General features: G+C 43.9%; 1 protein-coding gene across 7 annotated transcripts in view; it reads right to left on the bottom strand.

Moving 5' to 3' along the window:
* The window catches only part of CSGALNACT1 (chondroitin sulfate N-acetylgalactosaminyltransferase 1), a 364,064-nt gene that overhangs the window by 118,304 nt on the left and 226,937 nt on the right, over positions 1–18,823 (bottom strand). Inside the window, exon 1 of one of the 7 annotated variants that reach the window (XM_002756885.7) lies at positions 2,704–3,088. The exons of the other annotated variants lie outside the window; for them this stretch is intronic. The gene's annotated coding sequence lies outside the window, so the exon portion shown is untranslated. Of the gene's footprint in view, positions 1–2,703; positions 3,089–18,823 lie in introns of those variants that run through there. 7 annotated transcript variants of the gene reach the window in all.

The following is an 18,823-nucleotide window of genomic DNA, read 5'->3' as shown; positions in this document are numbered from 1 at the left end:
AGGAGGGACCCATGGATGAGGAACTGAAGCCTTCAGCTGACCAACAGCCAGCAAGGAACTGAGGCAGACCTGCCGGCAGTCCCCTGAAAAAGCTTAAAAGTGGATTCTGCAGCCACAGTTAAGGCCTGAGATGACTAAAATCAGAGAGCTTGATGGCAACCCTGAACCAAAACTATTCAGCTCGGCTTAGCACTTCACCCTTCACACTCTCTTTTCTGCCACCATGTGAAGATATGCTGGAATTCAAGAATTCTGGATTCCTAAGACCTTGTGAGATAATAAATGTTTGTTACGTTAGGCTAAGTTTTGGGATGATTTGTTACATTCCAATAGATGATAACTAACTCACAGGGTCACAGACTGCAGATTTATATAAAAATGCTATTTCTCAATCATACACTATTTTTCACTGTATAAAATGTCTTAATATGCCTTATCTCCTATGATACAATAATTCTGTGACATCAGAAACACATTACTATAATCACTTCTCAGTTTGGGAAAATGAGGCTCACACAAGTTATGTGATCTGTCTACAACCATGCAACCTGCAAGCTATAGAACTAGGACTCAAATCCATCTTTGGCTTGAAGCCCAATATGCTTTCTGCCAAAGCCCTCCGAGATTTTATTCTTGAACAAATGGTCATTCATCCAAAAACGGTTTTTGTTTTGTTTTTTGATTAATGTCAAGGACTTTAGGCAATCTGTCAAGTTAAAATGTAATTATGTTTTAGAGGAACCCTGTTCCCAAACACCAGAGTCAACAATGGAGTGTTGCGTAGAAGTAGCTGACCATTACAGCACAGGGGTGAAGTTAACCGAGAACTGGTGAAGCAAAGAAAGTGTACCTCCCTTCCAGTCATTGTCTTTGCAGCACAATCCATCAAGCTGCTTAAGCCAGAAGCATGAAAATCATCCCTAACCCTTCCTTCTCCATCATCTGCCACTGACGTATCACCAAGTCGACACGCTTCCTCTTCCAAACGTATCTCAAATCGGTTCTCACATCTCTACCTCTACCATCACCCTACTCAAGGCTCCATCACCTCCCGCCCAGACAATGCACTAGACACTGAATATTAGAGGTGGGGGGAGGCACCCAGGACACAGGAGGAGGGCAATAATGTGGGACAAAGATGACAGCAGAAGTCTTAACACCAAAGGAAAATATCACAAAATGTAATGAAAGACACACTAAGCCACTATGAGGTCTGAAAAACCCTAGAGCTCCCAGCTCCTATGCCCAGTACATTATGTTCAGACTTCTCTCTGTACACACACACACACACACACACACACACACACACACACACTAGTTTAGGGCTGAGGCACAGTTATGCCACTGCTTAATGACAGAAAAATGTTCTGAGAGATGCATCATCAGGCCATTGTTGTGTGAACATCATGGAGTGTACTTTCACAAATCTAGACGGTAGACCTACCACACAGCTGGGCGATACAGTATAGCCTGTTGCTCCTAGACTACAAACTTGTACAGCATGTGGTTGTAATGTATACTGCAGTCAACTGTAACAGTATGGTATTTGTGTATCTAAGGTATTTGTGTATCTAAACGTAACTAGACAAAGAAAAGTTACAGTCAAAATACAGTATTGTAATTATAGAACCACCCACATATATTCAGTCCATTGACAAAATGTTATCGATTACATGACTATACTTTCAAAGAAGCCAAAATGACCTGAAAATGAGCATAATAGCTTATAATCTCCCTAAACCACATCAACTCAGAAGTTTCAGAGCAGGGTTCTCAGGTGTCACGGCTCTTTCTGGAAGGCAGATTTCTTTTTTCCATTCAGTCTTTCCTTAGCATCTGTATATGGGCCAAGTGCTTTATCTTCAAGTATATTCCTGACAGCAACTAAACCAGTTCAGGCAACAAATAAAGCAGATCAGTATTACTGTGTATATGCTAAGAGGTGCCTGAGCCAAATCCCAGTGGGAAGACAGGGGTCCCACTGAAAAGTCAACAACCGAATGCCAAGCATTTGGAGTTGGCTGTGGAAAGGTCTGAAACCTTTCCTGAACCCCTCCAGCCCTGACACCAAGCTGCATAGACCACTGGCTCGGGTTTCACACACACAGCAATCTGTGTGGGCAGCTGCCTCAGTGGCCCCTGCAGTTTTGCTGCTTTTCCTCCTCTTTCCTCAACACTCAAAATTAGCTGTCTCCAAACTTTAATTAAACATAAATAGCACATTCCAGGCAGTCAGTGACTTCTGAACAAAGACAAAATATGTAAATGAATTTATTTTAAAAAATTAAATACAGGCCGGGCACTGTGGCTCACACCTTTAATCTCAGTGCTTTGGGAGGGTGAGGCGGACAGATCCCATGAGATTGGGAGTTTAAGACCACCCTAGCCAACATAGTAAAACCTCATCTCTACCAAAAAAATACAAAAAGAATTAACTGGATAGCCCAGCTACTTGGGAGACTGAGGAAGGAGAATGACTTCAACCTGGAAGGCAGAGGTTGCAGTGAGCTGAGGTCACCCCACTGCACTCCAGCCTGGGCAACCGAGCGAGACTTCATCTCCAAAAGAAAATAAAAATAAAATGTTACATACAATATAATAGTATTATGTATTTATAAAATAATGAAGCATAAAATATTTTAAAATAATATTTTCTCACCCTGATGGGCCATCCTGGACTCCCTCCCCCGCCCAGAGACGTACCTCCAGGTTCCCTGTAGCTGATCTTCTGACTGCATTAGAAGCGTCCTTGGGACAGGGCTCTTGCCACAACCGATTCCAGGACCTCACTGCCAGGAACATGCCTTGATCCCCCATTCCTTCAGGAATCCAGCCTCAGAGTGCCTCTTTTGCCTCTGGACCCCACTGTCTCCATCTCAGGGTACCCAGCACCTGCTGTCAGGCCAGGTGACCAAACTGCCAGGACTCCACCCAGAATCTACTTCCCTTTCTTAAAAGACTTAGGCTCAGCCTTCAAGATGCTCCTTGAGTCTTCCCTATGAGGTCCCCCTATCTCCAGGCTCAGAGGGTGTGTTCTCTAGGGACCGGCACTGACCCAGCCCAGGCGAACAGGCTGGTGGATGACTTCAGAGTCAGGAATTCCCTAGTTGGGAGGAACCCTCCATCCCCTCAACTCCTCATTGGTCTTTTAAAAGAATTATGATTCCATTGTCCCTGCCTTGAAGCGGAAAAAGGGAAATGTGGCAAAAAGGAACTGGCACCTGCTAATCAGAAAGTGAAAGCACACTGATCACAATCACACACCCTGAAACGCCAGGAAATAGACCCAAGGCTCTTCTGCTGTCCTCTTTTGGTTTGATTTTGATTTTTAACTTGCTTGCAAACCTTGGGGGAGAAGGCTTGATTGAGAGGGGCTTCCTGTCTCTGCAGAGACCTTCTAGTCCCATTCCTTCCAACTGCCACCCTTGCTTCAGGAAGACCTAAGGGAGGGAGTAGGCATAGGTGGTGGTTGTGGACCCCAGAGGGTGCAATGAGGGAAGGGCATTGGATGAGATGCTACTGAAGCCAGATGCACAGCATAAAGACCCTTCTCCAAGCTGTAAGATGTCTCAAGCACACATGTGGTGCTGAGTCAGCTGCCAAACCCTGCAGAGAGGGCTGCTTCCCTGAGTCCTTTGGGGCTCTTGGGGCTGGTTCTCACCCTAAACTGAGAACCCCATGAAACCAGCCTCCCAACACCCTCCCATTGTTCATAATTACAAGCACTTAGTGAGCATTTACTTTGGGGCCAGACATCATATGAAGTACTTTACAAATATTATCTCATTTAATCCTCAAAACAATCCTATGAGCTAAATCTTATTATCCCCACTAAAGAAACAGAAACTGAGGCTTAAAGCAATGAAGTCACTTGCCCCAGGTGCTGAGCTGGCAAGCAGCCCATCCCGGCTTCAAACACAGCTCTGTCTGATTCTTACCCACTAGGCTATACTGTTCAACCTGCTTCATAATCCTGAACTGCTTGCTGAGACCTGCTCCTCATTCTACACCCAATGTGTCCATTTTTTGTTTCTGAAGTTATAAATCTTATTTATGAGCTTGCCTGGCCCCTCAAATGTGGCATGAAGCCCTGCTTCTCTAGTTCTTTTGTGCCCTCATGTAGCTGTGATTTACATTTACACATTTCTCAATAGCTATGCAAACTCACACTATCCTGATAAATAATCCCCATCCCAGAATACCCACTGTGAGCCTTGCTCTGTCCCTGCAATTGGGGCCAGGCAGAATATCTTCACAACATTTAAGTGTTTCTAAGCAATTCCACTAAGCCCTTCAGCCACACGGCCTCCACAGACCAGTCTCTGGGTGGGCTGGAGGAACATCACCCATTACCCCTTGGGCCTACATGATAGGAGCCCACAGGAGGGGATCAGATGCTGGAAGTGGCCGCTTTCTAGGGAGCATGGTGAACACAGCAGCCCTGGCAGTGCCAGCGGCCCAGGTGCTGCCTTTGCTCCTAGGGTTCCCATTTCCAGCTGGAATCTACAGCCACCCTCATTTTCTGTTTTCCATTCCCTGTTCTGGCCATGCTCCACTGCCCACCTGGAGAGGTGGTTGCCTTGCAGTTGAGATGCCTCAAACCTGATATGTGGGTATAAGATGCCAGGAGCTGATACCCACATATGGAGTTTGAGGTATCTCAACTCAAAAGCATCATGGCTAGTGGAATTTTTAAGCCGCTAACAAATGATGTTCTTTGAAAGGAGAAAAAGAGGGCCAGGCGTGGTTGCTTACACCTGTAATTCCAGCACTTTGGGAGGCCAAAGCAGTCAGATCACCTAAAGTTGGGAGTTCAAAACCAGCCTGACCAACACAGAGAAACCTGTCTTCACTAAAAATACAGAATTAGCTGGGCATGGTGGTGCATGCCCATAATCCCAGCCACTTGGAAGGCTGAGGCAGGAGAATTGCTTGAACCTGGGAGGCAGAGGTTGCAGTGAGCAGAGATCGCACCATTGCACTCCAGCCTGGACAACAAGAGTGAAACTCCATCCCCCTATCCAAACCCCCAACTCCCCTCCAATCCCCCACTACCACCACCAAAAAGAAAAGAAGAAAAAGAGAACATTTCTTGGTGGGTTAAACCGATGGTGGCATCACTATGGAAGGGTCTCCTGCCAAACACTATATTAGTCTGTTTTCATGCTGCTAATAAAGACATACTTGAGACTAGGTAATTTATAAAGAGAAAGAGGTTTAATAGACTCACAGCTCCACAGAGCCGTTCTCACAATCATGGCAGAAGGTAAACACCAAGTCTCACATGGCAGGCAAGAGAGAATGACAGCCAGGTGAAAAGGATTTCCCTTACAAAACCTTCAGATCTCCTGAGACTTATTGACTTCAGGTCAACAGTATAGGGGAAGCCACCTCCATGATTCAGTTATCTCCCACCAGGTCCCTCCCACAACACATGGGAATTATGGGAGCTACAATTTAAGATGAGATTTAGGTGGGGACACAGCCAAACCATATTACACTGGGTTCTCTCTTCTTTGCTCTAGAGCACTATAGAAGTAGATGCCCATGTAATGGCCTTAGGCCCCGTTTCAAACTAACATCCTCCTGTACTGTCAGAAGCCAGCTCTGGCACTGGGGGAGACTCCAAGACAGGGAAGTGAGCACCTGGGGAGATGAGGTTCTGAGGTCACATCACACAGCTTTCAGAGAAATGCATGAGGTTAATTAACAAAGAGGGAACCTAATTTAAAAATCAGCAAGGCTCCCCAGCCAAGTACCTTCTGATACAGGAGTTAAGAAGAAATCACTTAGGCAGACAGTAAGGATATGAGAGTACTCAGTAAGGCTTTTCGTTTGTTTTTTAATGAAAAGCAGCTCCAAGTCATTTTCTAACAAAGAGCAGCCTGTAAAATTGAGCTTCAGACTTAGACAAGCAAGCTGAGAGCTTGCACGGGTGAACACCAGCAGGATCTAGGGACTAGACATGTTCAAGATGGCGGCTCCATCTTCCCTTCTCTTTGTCAGCAAGCAGTACTGTAAGGAGCAGATAAAATGGCACTCATCAACTGGAAAACCCATTTGCATAGTAAGATTAGGGTAGGGCCACCAGCCTTCTCTGCATACTATGTAAACGTCACTCCTGATCAAACCAATCTGTGAGCCCTATGTAAATCAGACACCACCTCCTCAAGTCAGAATATAAAATCCTGTGCATTCTCTGCCAGTCAGTCCTTTCTCTGCTCCTATGCACCTTTCTCTGTAGAGAGCTGTTTCTCTTTCTCTTCTCTTCTATTAAACCTCTGCTCCTAAACTCCTCATGTGTGTTTGTGTCCTAAATTTTCCAGGCATGTCATGGCCAACCCCACAGGGTTATACCCCAGACAATTTAGCTGCTTCTCTTCTACCTAAGCCATCAGTGCAGGCCCTTAGCAGACTGCAGGCAGAGGTGCTGAGCGTAGACAACACCCACAACGCTGGGTCAGAGGTGTGATTCACCACACTCTGTGGTGGGAAGGCTAAGGTGGCTCCAACAGCCAAATAGGCTCAACTTATTTACAGTGAAAAGCAGTACTGAGAAGAAAAACGAAGCTCTCTCCTTCCGGATAAAATGATCCATGTACATTATGAGCAGATAGGAGAGGGAAAGTAAGGATGAGAAACAATGTTTACCAAATGCCTTAACCAGGTACAAGCCAGTGGTTTTAAAACATTCTTTAGACATAGATCTCCCACAAGAAAGCATTATGGAAAGCCCCATTCATTAATAGATATGGGTAAAAGTGTTCACTTTGAGTCCAAGGTAGTGACTCAGTCCTCTCTAGCAGTCCTGGGGGTAGGGGTCTACCACATACTACTAGAGAATCCTGGGACCTTCTCCATCACTTGCTCTCTCAGTTAAACCTCAAAATAACTTTAGTGGTGTGTTGTTGACCCCCATTCTCTAAGACTAGGAAACCAGGATTCAGCAGGGCTGGGTGACTTGCCCACACAGCTAGTACACCCCCTATCCTGAAGCACCACCACAATGATGTGCATCCATCAGCCTTACATTACAGAAAGTAGACAGAGCTTCTCTATATATACAGAATTAAACAACACCAGCACAGAGGAGGCAATACCCACAGCAGGGCAAGACACAAAGAACAGGAAAGTTGAGAAAACACACAGCCGGAACCCTGGAAATAAGACAAAACATCGCTTCTGAAGAGAACCACTGGTGCTGATACCTGTCTTGTGAAGTGCAAAATCATGCTTTGATGTGAAGGTGAGAGTTGGAGGATGCATGGAACCCTCCTGCTCCTCTGCACCTTAGGCACCCCTGGGTGAGACAGACGCTCTGCTTTGGTGCAAACAGTGACAGCCTAGTAATTAAAGCTCATCTTCTTGGGCACTTGTGGTCATCTAATAGGCTATAGGCAACTGTATCCTCCCTTCTCCCAGGGGTAACATTCTGGCCTCTCCACCCACAATCCTTGGCACCAGCCAGCATGATGGAGAAGCCTGGTCTGCCCCAGGCATCATGGAAGAGCAGAGTCTGCACAGTGGCTTCCCCATCCCACCCCAATCCCCAGCACAGTCCCAAGGAAGGACACCTGGAAACAGCCTACAGTGAAAGGTGCCGGCACCCACTGTGGTGAGTACTTGGATGTGTTTTACTGGCATGTTTGAGGTGAGGGGGGTTAAGAATGAAACTGTTACTTTTAGCTAAGACAAAATAAACAGGCTAACTCCTCTCAGCTCTCTTCCTTCCCCACCTACAGAGAAGACATGAGCACACAAATGAGGGGCTTTCTTTTAGAAAGTGGATACTATAGAACTGGACGACAGAACACATGTATTGTGCAGAATTATTTTAGAAACTCCATGAAGCTACATCAACCGAGGCTTCACTCTTTGTGCCATGTATCTGAATATAAAAATGGAACCAAAAATGCAGGGAAAAATAACTAACGGAAGCCAAGTAACACATAAATACAAAATGCATTGTTATTCTGGGTAAAAGAAAGACCTACAGATGATATGTCTGACAGTATTTTTAAGGCTCTGGCTTCGGCCTCCCCAGGCCGATGGGTTCCTTTCCCGGAGTCCCTCACTCCTGGCACCTGCTGCCAATCCTGTCTAGTAGTCAGCAATCCCTGCTAGCAGGCGGATTATCATGGTACTAGCTAAAAACATTTCAAGATGTCCTGCCTATAAAGAAATGTATGTGGAGTAGAAATTGTCCTGTTTCTACACACAAATACATGGCCCAGGACAGTTATTTAATCCAAACTTCACAGCTGAACACTGTAGAATATTCCACTAAGATGTTCTCTCTGCATCAGTCTTAAAACATTCCATCCTCTTTCAGTAGACTTTCCACTCCTAACTGGGACCCCTTGCTATCTGTATCTTCCTCTTACTTTTCTGATACCTCCTATGAGGTAGGTTCCATTAATGTCATACCCATTTTGCAGAAAAGGACATTGAGACAGAGGTTATTAACCTGTCCAAATGCCACAGCAGATCTGGGTCTCTAGGCCAGTGCTGTGTGTGCTTTTAATCACAGTCTCTTACAGCTTCTCTATAATCTGCAGAGGTGCTTTAGCAGATGTGTGTTCATCATGGCGGAGAGATTAACCTGGAAATGCACAAGGCCTATTCAATGCACCATGCTGAAATGTAAGGGCAAGGTGTTGGGGAAGACACGAGGTGTTGGGGAAGGTGTTGGGGAAGACATCATAGCAAAGGGCCTTCATCTCAAGGCAGAAAACTTAAATTGATAGGATGAAATCTCGTCTTATAGGCAATGGCTAACCAGCTGTCTAAGATTTTTAAACAGCAGACTTGCATGATCAGAATTAAATTTTAGCAAAAAAAACAGTGCTGAGATGAACTAGAGAAGAAAGACTGGAACTGGGGACACCAGATATGAGGCTATTACAGTGTTCTAAATACAGGCCAGGGAGGCCTTGAATCTAGGCCATAGCACTAAATTGATAGAGGAAGAACACCAATCACATGACCAAAAAAATGAAAGGCCATCCATCAAGACTAGGGCCCAGGGGACTGTTATGGTGGCTCACGCCTGTCATCCCAGCACTTCAGGAGGCTGAGTTGGGTGGATCACTTGAGGTCAGGAGATCCAGAGCAGCCTGGCCAACATGGTCAAACCCTGTCTCTACTTAAAACACAAAAATTAGCTGGGCGTGGTAGTGCCTGTAATCCCAGCTACTCAGGAGGCTGAGGCAGGAGAATCGCTTGGACCCAGGAGGCAGAGGCTGCAGCGAGCCAAGATCACATCATGAGGCTGTCTCCAAAAAAAAAAAAAATTAGTCCCAGGGTTTAACGTGTGCATTTCAGAGGATGGAGCTGCCACTGAGAAAACATGTAAGATAAGATTTATGATAAAGGTAAGTTTGGTTTCATGAACTTGGTAACTTCGCTCTGCCTGCAAAAATGACAGATAAGAGCTGGGGACTTTGGAAACAGAGCTCTGGTTGCATTTTTCAAATTATCTACACAGGAAAGCACCTGTTCTACCAATCCCTAAGTCATAGTAAGATTTCACATGTCCATTTCTTCTAACTCTGTCAGGTGCGTCCACATCTCGTATTTCCCTTCCTCCTAGCAGTACAGTTGAGTGGTCGACAGCACAGGCTCCAAGGTTCAGACCATTTAAGCCATGCAGTTGTTTGGTTTCTCAAAGCTTTTATCTCCCAGACATGGGGAGCACAGAAAGTCCTGTCTTACAGAATCCCCATGACATACTCAGCATAGTGCCTGTAACAGAATTAATATAAAATCAGTGTGAGCTAAGAAATGGATAAATTCTTGGACACTTGCACTCTCCGAAGACTAAACCAGGAAGAAGTTGAAACCCTGAATAGACCAATAGCAAGGGCTGAAGTTGAGGCAGGAATTAATAGCTTACCAACTAAAAAAAGCCCAGGTCCAGACGAGTTTATGGCCAAAATCTACCAGACATACAAAGAGGAGCTGGTACCATTCCTTCTGAAACTATTCCAAACAATACAGAAAGAGGGAATCCTCCCCAACTCATTTTATAAGACCAACATCATCCTAATACCAAAACTGGGCAGACATGCAACAAAAAAAGAAAACTTCAGGCCATTATCCATGATGAACACTGATGCAAAAATCTTCAAAAAAAAATACTGGCAAACAGAATGCAACAGTACATCAAAAAGCTTATTCATCATGATCAAGCAGGCTTCATCCCAGGGATTCAAGGCTAGTTCAACATATGCAAGTCTGTAAATGTTATCCGTCACATAAACAGAACCGAAGACAAAAAAACACATGATTATCTCAATAGATGCAGAGAAGACCTTCAACAAAATTCAACAACCCTTTATGCTAAAAACCCTCAATATACTAGGTATCAACGGAATGTATCACAAAATAATAAAAGCTATTTATGACAAACCCACAGCCAATATCATACCAAATGGGCAAAAACTGGAAGCATTCCCTTTGAAATCTGGCACAAGACAAGGATGCCCTCTCTCATCACTCCTATTCAATATAGTACTAGAAGTTCTAGGCAGAGCAATCAGGCAAGAAAAAGAAATAAAGGGTATTCAAATAGGGAAACAGGAAGTCAAATTATCTCTATTTGCAGATGAGATGATTGTATATTTAGAAGACCCCATCGTCTCAGCCCGAAATCTCCTTAAACTGATAAGCAACCTCAGCAAAGCCTCAGAATACAAAATCAACTTGCAGAAATCACAAGTATTTCTATACACCAATAACAGATAAACAGAGAACCAAATCAAAATTGAACTCCCATTCACAATTGCTACGAAGAGAATAAAATACCTAGGAATACAACTAACAAAGGAGGAAAAAGATCTCTTCAAGGAGAACTACAAATCACATACTGAGGTCAACTGAGAGGGCAGGCAGGAGAGGGGCAATAGGGGGTAGGGAGGGATAAGGTGGGAAGAAATACCAGATATAGGTGATGGGTGGATGAAGGCAGCAAACCACCTCACCATGTATGTACCTATGCAACAATCCTGCATGATCTGCACATGTACCCCAGAACCTAAAGTACAATAATAAAAAAGAAAAAAAATGTATCAGTGAGAGAAATGTGGCATTAACATCACTTTACTGATGAGAAAACCTAACCACCAAGAAATAAATATCTGGTGTTTATATACAAGTACAGAGCTGGTAAAAAGCATAGTCAACTACCATCCAGAACTCAAGACTCCTCATCTCTTCCCTCTAAATTTGCACTTCCCAAATTTTAAATCAAAATAACTCACATTCTTACTTCACCAGATCCATTTATTTTCAGAAAAAGACAACTGTAGTAAATTTGTAAAACTCTCTCTAAAATGCCATTTAAACAAAGTGGTGCAGATTCCATTAGGGATGCTGGGAAATTTAAAAAGGTAATGTATGTGAAAGGCTCAGCCCAGTGTCCTGGCACAGTAGAGGAGGACATTAGGTCTGGGGACAACAGATTTCATAGATTTCACAGTTGTGGACACAGGGCTGCAAGCAGGAGGAACATTTTTCTGCACCAGGGAACTTACCAGAAAGACTCTGGATACAACTTGGCGAAGTTCTAACCTGCAAAGTCACTCTTCAAAGGGCAGCAAATACATTTGGGAGAAATCTCAAAACCTCCTAAGATATTTTTAAATTGCAATTTTCCAGTAGCTGAAAATATGATTAAATACACTAGTGTTCTAATTTCAGCTACTGATACCAGACATATTCCCAGGACTGAAAAAAATTTTAAACAATACAAGATTCTTCCCAAAATAAGGCTGCAAGATGTCTCTGGTGAATAGAGTTTCTTGATCCCCTCTTTAGACTGAACGCTACTATCCTGACATAAAACAAGGCTCAATTCAAGGCTGCCCAGGAGAGGCATAAAATTCCTCCACCTGAAAGGTAAGTTGGAATATGACCCTTTTTATTACACTCACGTGAAGCTGCAACAACTGCTGAAATTACTATCACTGCATTACAAAAATCTCGAAGACCATCAGAGTTCCATCTCATGCAACAGTGACCTACATTGAAGCAAGCACCTGTGCAAGAAGGGCAGGGGCACCACCTGCTCATGCCACACCCACCCTGTTCTGCAGGAAAGGCGGCATGGGAGATGCTCCTGAAAATCATTATTACATAGTACTATTTTTATATACTTATTTTGAGACAGTGTCTCTCTCTCTCTCTCTTGCTCATGCTGGATATAAACAAAACACTGCTGTAGTTCAGGGGAGAGAAAGGTCATCTGGTTGGAGGAATCAGATAAGTTTCTGCAGAGCCTTTCAAGTTGAGTATTATTTGTTAGGTAGAGATGACAACACTTGGGAGAATCCCTAAATCCTCATGGATATAAAATACGCAGGAGGGCCAGGCACAGTAGCTCACACTTGTAATCCCAGTGCTTTGGGAAGCTGGGGTGGGAGGATTGCTTCAGGCCAGGATTTTGAAACCAGCCTGGATTAAGGCTCACTGCAGTCTTTAACTCCAGGGCTCAAGCCATCCACCCACCTCAGTCTCTGAAGGAGCAGGGACTACAGATGCATGCCACCATGACCAGCTATTCTTTTGCTTTTGGTAGAGACAGAGTCTTCCAATGTTGCCCAGGTTGGTCTAGGACTCCTGGGCTCCAGCCATCCACCCATCTTGGCCTCCCAAAGTGGTGAGATTACAGGCATGAGCCACCATGCCAGGCTACACTGTACTATTAACACAGACGATAACTTTTCTAAAATTCAGTAAATAATGTTACAAATAATGTGAATTGCATCCATGTAATCATCAAGTATCTATTAAATGCTTCCTTCATGGAAGGGACCATGCGAGCTGTCACAGGAGACAAAGAGAAGGGTCAGTTGAGATCCCTGTCCTTACCAGGGCAATGGAAAGGGGCAAGGACAGTTCTAAAAACAATGTTTATGTCAGAGAAATGTGAGCAGTCATTAGTGATATCAACAAAACACTGCTGTAGTTCAGGGGAGAGAAAGGTCATCTGGTTGGAGGAATCAGATAAGTTTCTGCATAGCCTTTCAAGTTGAGTATTATTTGTTAGGTAGAGATGACAACACTTGGGAGAATCCCTAAATCCTCATGGATATAAAATACGCAGGAGGGCCAGGCACAGTAGCTCACACTTGTAATCCCAGTGCTTTGGGAAGCTGGGGTGGGAGGATTGCTTCAGGCCAGGATTTTGAAACCAGCCTAGACAAGATAGCAAGACTCCATGGCTAAAAACTAAAAATTAGCTGGGTATAGTGGTACATTCCGGTAGTCCTAGCTTCCTGCAAATATGAGGCAGGAGGATCGCTTGAGCCCAGGAGTTCAATGCTACAGTGATGGTCATGCCATCTCACCCTGGCCTGGGCAACAGAGTGAGATCCTGTCTCTCTAGAAAAGAACTGGACCAGACCTAATTAAGATTTTCCATTCCCACCACTCCCACTCCAGTTCCGCTATTAAAGATTCATGATGCACGTTTTCTTAATAAAAAGAGCAAAAAGTAGAGAACTCAAAACTCATCATTTAATCAATCATGTCTAACTTTTTTCTAGATGTTGTTTTTCTAGTCTGTTCCTCTTAGCTTTCAAACCCTTTATGTATGACCCAGGGCATGGTGAAAATACCATGGGCCTTGTCATAGTCATTTTTTTAAATATTAATTTTTTCTATACAGAAAAAAGAGTGGGGACTCTTTCTTGACACTAAGGTAATGGGTCTCAAGATTGACATAAATGCAATTATCCTGTGGAATGGCCATTCTAAGGAGGCTTCAGCCTTTTTTAAATTTTAATCATACTTTAGATTCTGGGGTACATGTAAAGATCATGCAGGGTTGTTGCATAGGTACATACAAGGTGGTTTGCTGCCTTCATCGCCCCATCATCTATATCTGGCTTCAGCTTTTAATGAACATTGCTTATCCCTATTAAAAGCCTATAACACAATCAGGTTTGTAAGGCGTTCCTTTAGCTACAGAGAGCTGAGACCTTTGGTTGCCAAAGCCCCACAGATGTTTATTTCCAGCTTCCTGGCTCAATGATACAACAGATATAAGCAAAAACGTAACAAAACAAAGTGTACTTTTGTGGAACACCCCACAGCCTCAGTTTAAGAATCAGACAAAAGATGCTGAAAATAGAGACAGACAGAGACAGAAAGAAAGACAGAGACAAAGGGAGAGGGAGAGACAAAGGGAGAGGGAGAGACAGAGGGAGAGGGAGAGACAGAGGGAGAGGGAGAGGGAGAGACAGAGGGAGAGACAGAGGGAGAGGGAGAGGGAGAGGGAGAGACAGAGGGAGAGACAGAGGGAGAGACAGAGGGAGAGGCAGAGGCAGAGGCAGAGGCAGAGGCAGAGGCAGAGGCAGAGGCAGAGGCAGAGGGAGAGGCAGAGGGAGAGGCAGAGGGAGAGACAGAGGGAGAGACAGAGACAGAGGGAGAGACAGAGACAGAGGGAGAGACAGAGACAGAGGGAGAGACAGAGACAGAAGGAGAGGGAGAGACAGAGGGAGAGGGAGAGACAGAGACAGAGACAGAGGGCGAGACAGAGGGCGAGGGCGAGGAACCATCCCCACAGCAGACACTTATAAACCAGAACAGTATCTGTGAGGCCCAACCAAGGAAATTGAGAAATACTGCTAAGCACAAACTTGGCACAACAATTACATATGGTTTATTATTTTGTTACATCTTTATTTCCAGCAATTCAGAAAAGCAGGCATCCCCGTTCAGTATGGAAACTTTTGTTCTTTGTCCAATGCATTTGCCAGGCCTGGCTCTCCTTCCAGGCATATAATCCTTGTTGCAAATTTGATGAAAAAGTAAGGTCAATTTTCTTTAAACAAATGTGAAAATGGCTTGCAGAGTTCAAACTAAAACACTCATTGTGGGTGACATCATTACTGTTTTTATCTTTGTTTAGACTGGCACTAAAAACCTGCAGAATGGCGGGGCATGGTGGCTCATGCCTATAATCCCAACACTTTGGGAGGCCAAGGCAGGTGGATCATTTGAGGTCAGGAGTTTGAGACCAGCTTGGCCAACATAGCGAAGGCCCAGCTCTACTAGAAATTAAAAAAAAAAAAAAAAATTAGACAGGCATGGTGGCATGCCACCTGTAGTCCCTGCTAGTTGGAAGGCTGAGGTAGGAGAATCATTTGAACCCGGCAGGTGGAGGCTGCAGAGAGCCAAGATCATGACACTGCATGCCAGTTTGGGTGACAGAGGGAAACTCTGTCTCAAAAAAAAAAAAAAGCCTTGTGCAGAAAGCTGGAGTAAATGACCTAGAGAAAAGTTGCCAAGTGGAAACAGAGAGGAAACAGCCTACCCTTGGGGCACAGCTGAGTACCTGAATGCCCCAGTCCATTGAGGCACAACCTCTGAAGTGAGATTCTGGAACTAGCACCTTAGCAGTGCCAGCTATGTGAAGCCAGGGGTGGCTCTACCTTACTGCTCCCTGAGGGATTACTGCCAGGGTCAGTTAATGGTGCTCCATTGCTTCCATCCTATATAACTATAGTGCAATATCCAAACAAGGAACTAGGTCTAAGACCATTTTATCATCTGTACTAGAATGGGGAAACTAGGTGAGGAATACTTCAGACCTTTACAACTTCCTATAAATCCATAATTATTTACAAATAAAAAGTTAAAAAAGGAAAGGCTGCTCAGCTCCACAAAGCCTAGCGCTGCCATATCCACCTCCCGCTATGCTTTGTCCAAACCTACCTCTCTTGTGAAATCCAACTGGGTCTAGGGAAATAAACATGCGATTGGGAGGCAGGAACCCTGGTTTCCCCTCAGAGGCTTGCATTTCCTTAACTAGAAGGGCAGGACAGCCATTACTCAAGGGCCTTTAACTTTTAAGATTTATAGATAAAAACTGTAGATAAAAGGGAAATGCTTATTTGACTGATAAATGTATTACTTTAACTCAATGGCAGTCAATCAGAAACAAAAATAAACCATTTCTAAAACCATCATGTAATTTAATAGAAAAAAGCTCCATCCTTTACCAAACTTCAAAGCACTACTTTTCTAAAAGATGAGTATAGCAAAATATAACAGACAAAGTACTTGATTCACTCTTTTGCAGCTAAAAGTTATAAAGCTCTGGTCATTCCAGGAGTGGAAAAAATGACAACAAAATCTTTAGACAACCATCAGTTTGACAAACACTCAGTACCTATGTTAAGTGCCAAGTCTCATTCAAGATCTTAGATATCTATATTTATATGACTATACATCTACCCACATATCTCTATCCATTTATACCTATGAATCTATGTAGCTAAAGACAGGTAAAGCTCATGATATGAAGATAAATAAGATAGAGTTCTTCACCTTAAGGAGTTTGAAATATAGTTGAGGAAGCAGATCCATGAAAGGATAAATAAATCAATGAACTAACCACTAGGACAGAGGAACAAAAGGGGTGAAGGGGACATAAACAAGGAACATTCTACCTAATCTAGCACATTCAGAAATAGCTTTCTGCACGAGATGACACCTCAGCTAGGTCTTGGAGGAGGAGGTTAGCCAAAAAGAGAGGATAAAAGAAGACCGGACACAGTGGCTCACACCTGTAATCCCAGAACTTTGGGAGGCTGAGGAGGGCAGATCACTTCAGCCCAGGATTTCAAGACCAGCCTGGCCAACATGGTGAAATCCTGCCTCTACTAAAAATAGAAAAATTAGCCAGGTATGGTGGTAAGTGCCTGTATGCCCAGCTACTTGGGAGGCTGAAGCAGGAGAATTGCTTGAACCTGCAAGGCAGAGGTTGCAGTGAACTGAGATCGTGCCATTGCACTCCAACCTGGGCGACAGAGCAAGACTCCCTCTCAAAAATAAATAAATTAAATAAATAAATAATGAAAGAGTCTTTCTGGTAGAAATAACTAAGTGACATAGGCTTGGAAGTGACATTGTGCATGAGAACCACACAGGCAGGTCAGGGTAGCTGGAGTATGGGGTGCTGAGCTGTAGTAGCAGGGTCAGGCTGTAGAAAACAAAAATTACCACCAACTTTAGGTAGGAGATTATGAGCGTGGTCTTGGATAAGCTAAGCTAAAGTGCCTCTGAGGTGTCCAAGCTGAGACGGTGACTAAGCAAGTCAAAGAAAAGGAGAGCTATAGGCTAGAGGCGTAGATTCACAGCCATTGGCATATTGATAGGAATCAAACCATGAGACTGAGAAAACCAAATGTGAAGAAAAGGTGGCACTCAATCCACAGGAAATCCAACATAAAGGCCAGGAAGAGGAAATGGTCCTGCAAAGCAGCTGGAGAACGAACTTCTGGAGAGGACCCATACTGTTGTGAACTTGGGACCTACGGTTCTACCTGAGTGGTTTGACCCAGGCATTTCCGGTGTATCCAGAACTGACTGAGGTAGTCTGGCTAATTCTGATGCCCATTTTTGCCACCCAAGTCATGTTCGCCAAATTAGCTGATATTTGGGCCTCCATCTGCCCGAATACCATTTCCCAACTTGTTCAGGACTGCAAAGGAAATAAAAAAGCAAGCAGCCCCTGACATTCAGGAGCTTGCCTGACACTCCTGGTAAGGTCATGTTATTCCACTATTAGACATAAACCATTTCACAAGGTCACTCTGAGACCATGATAAAGAGACAAAATAAGGCCACTCCATAATTTTATCTAAACACAGAAAAAAACAAGGTCAACATGTCACCCAGAAAATGCCAAGCACGCCCTTCTCCTTACCAAAGTGAATTCTTCTTTACTAATTACAATGTTATCCTCCTTGTAGCCCCCCTAGATAAGATTTACTGAAATACTAATCTGAAAATTACATTCTTTTTGAGCAGATCCAATCTAGAGCAAGTATCTCCTTCCTTGGAACCACCCCCAAATCATCCAACCAAGACCCAAATCTGTATCATTGGTTCTAACACCCTCTTAGTAGTACACCTCACTGCTTTCCATGAGTGTATTCTCCTTTGCAGCAAGAAGTAATAAACCCAGCATGTCCAACTACAGAGTGTTCCTAACGGTCCCTGGCTGGAGAAAACGGTCCCAGATGTAGAAGAAAAATATATTGAGCCTCTAGATGCCCCTAAACATCAAGGTTAGGACGGTTGTTAACTCTTGGGATGGACAAAGTGGGATGTGACTGGGGGAGGGCACACAGCCTTCAGAAGCTCTATGGGGAATGGTTGTTAATGTTAAGATTTTATTTCTTAAACCAAATGATGAGTAGATGGAGCTGTCATTCACACAATTTTTAAGTCTCAAATTCTGAACAATATACTTTTAAAAAGAAGAATTCAGTGGGCAGCAATGTCAGATGCTGCTGAGCAATCGAGTAAGCCGAGAACTGCAATAAAGTCTGGCGAGCTGAGCAACATAAGGGTCCACGGTAACTTCAAAGCTTTTTTGGCGAGCTGTTGAGTACGAAATGATCGTGAGTTAAAGACAGAGTGGGAAGGAAATGGAGACAATGAATATGCAGAATTGTTTCCAGAAATGTAACTGCATAGCAGAAGAGTAAGAGTAAGCAGTAGTTGAAAGGGTGTGTATCAGGGAGAAGCCCAGGGCATTCGTGCAACTGACCAGGCCTGTGGGCCTTGACCACTACTGGCCATCAGTTCCCTCTCCTGGCTCCTGGAATCCTGCTCAAGGCTGGTACCAAACAAATAGGAGCTAAATCAAGAAATTCTTGTTTCACTTGACTTTAAGGTTTGGGCTCTTAGTAACATTTCATTAATCATTACTACAACCTCTTCCCCATTACTAATAAATATCAAGTTTATTTATCAAATGTTTATCAATATCAAAATATCAGTGAATGAAAAAGTGATAAGGAAAAAC

This window comes from Callithrix jacchus, chromosome 13, assembly GCF_049354715.1.
Source record: "Callithrix jacchus isolate 240 chromosome 13, calJac240_pri, whole genome shotgun sequence".
NCBI lineage: Eukaryota > Metazoa > Chordata > Mammalia > Primates > Cebidae > Callithrix > Callithrix jacchus.
This window is presented reverse-complemented; position numbering and strand designations above follow the sequence as displayed.